Source organism: Monopterus albus, unplaced genomic scaffold (genome assembly GCF_001952655.1).
Source record: "Monopterus albus unplaced genomic scaffold, M_albus_1.0 scaffold58.1, whole genome shotgun sequence".
NCBI lineage: Eukaryota > Metazoa > Chordata > Actinopteri > Synbranchiformes > Synbranchidae > Monopterus > Monopterus albus.
The window spans coordinates 1-2,008 of NW_018127938.1; positions in this window are offsets into that span (position 1 = coordinate 1).

The following is a 2,008-nucleotide window of genomic DNA, read 5'->3' on the forward strand; positions in this document are numbered from 1 at the left end:
TTGAGAACAAAAAACACACAAGTCAACCTCAAACTGAAACCTTTTTCCTAATACTTCTGCTGCCGGGTAAACATTGTTTACAATCCTAAACTGCATATCTTTTATTTTGGGTATTACTGGCCATTTAAGAAAACTACCAAACATGTTCTGATATTTTACATTTTCAAATTGTTTAATATTTGTTGATGAATTGAAATCTGGATTTAATTTACTTTTTAATATATTTCCTATTAGTTTATTCTTACATTTTTTGTCCCCGATATATATTTCTCCAAGCTTTAGTTCGGGCAGTTTAATAATTACATTTGAATATAAAAGGGTATTATGTATTTAATGGGATAGGGATGGCTTTACACAAATAATTGAATTCTCTTTCAGAGCATTTTAGATCAAATTTTTCCATAAATGAATTATGGTCAATTATCTGACCCTCATTATCTAACAGAAACGCCACATAACAAACATTTTTATCAAACCATTCTTGTTTAAAAACTGTCTTCTTATTTAGTGTAATTGCTCTATTATTCCATAAGGTGGCATTATGAGGTAAGAAGTTTGGAGTATATATCGTTTTCCAATAATACAAAATCTGTTTGTTGAAACCAGAAATTTTAATTGGCAATTTAGAAACCTCAAAATCGCATTTCAATAATAGTTCTAGACCCCCTATTTTTTTTTAAATATATAATTGGGTATATGAAACCACATTGAATTTGGCTGAGCTAAATATGATTTTATCCAGTTGAATTTAAGAACACCAACCATTGATTCAAATTCACATGCTTTTAAACCTCCATTTTTATAATCTTTGATCATTTGAGATTTCTTTATATAGTGTGTTTTGTTTTTCAGTAAGTTGCACATAACCCCTATTGCTTATGGCCTCGCCTCCTCCAGCGTAGAATTGTGACGTCTGTCGCATTTCAATGACATGAAATGCGACATGGCCATTCAGACTGAAGTCGCATTGCAAAACATTGGATATGTATCCGATTTAGGACCACATATGAAAGTGGCCTGGGCCGGATTTGAAAAAATCAGATTTGTGCTGTTCACACTGTCATAAAGAAATCGGATATGAGTCACATTTGGGCAAAAAAGATCGGATTTGAGCCACTTCAGCCTGCAGTGTGAATGTGGCCTTGGATGTTGGTTCACATATTTTTTGTGTATCATTGGTCATCAAAAGAAACATATAAAACAACTGAATAAAACAAGTTTGAGGTTCAGTCTGTGTTTCCTTTCACAAAATAATATGTCTTTCATTCTTGTTTTTAGTTTTCTTTGTTTAGTTTTTTCGGTAACACTTTGCAGTTAGGTTACATTAATGTTAAAGTATTAACTCATACATTATCATAGTTTTTAAAGACACTGCTAACATTAGTTGATACAATAATAATACAACAATCTTTTTTTAAATATTTTTAACGACTTTGAAGAAGCAGCCCGTTCCTTCATTAGCTCTAGGTTTGATTATTGCAATGCTCTGTTTGTTGGTATCCTCTCTGTACTTCTGTCTTGCCAGGTGCTCACAAATGGAAGCATAAAAGTCTGATTTTGGCCTCACTCCACCTTTTTAAAATATTATTTGTTCTTCTCCTCCAGCTCTTCATGACCTGGCCAGTATGTTTGTGAGGTTAGTTCACTTTGTCTAGAGACATAATAGCAATTATTATAAATGAAGTGCCTTACTTAAAGAATTTTGTGAAATGTCATTCACACGGTTGGTATCAAGTGTGACGATAAATTCAAGCCCCTTATGTCTAAAGAAAGACAAAATCAGAGGACCCCTCTGTATCCCAAGGAAAGTGGGACACGGTGTGTGTGCTTGGCTGTGTTTGAATTTTTGAATCAAAAGCAGCCACAACTTTTATCTCAGGTTTTTAAAAACAGTGTGTGGTATTTGTGCTCTGAAAATAAAAGCAGATGGGCTCTTTGAATAACTTATAGAGGGTTATTTTATACTTGCCACCAAGAACCCATCTCCTGTCTTTTAGGCAGAACACTT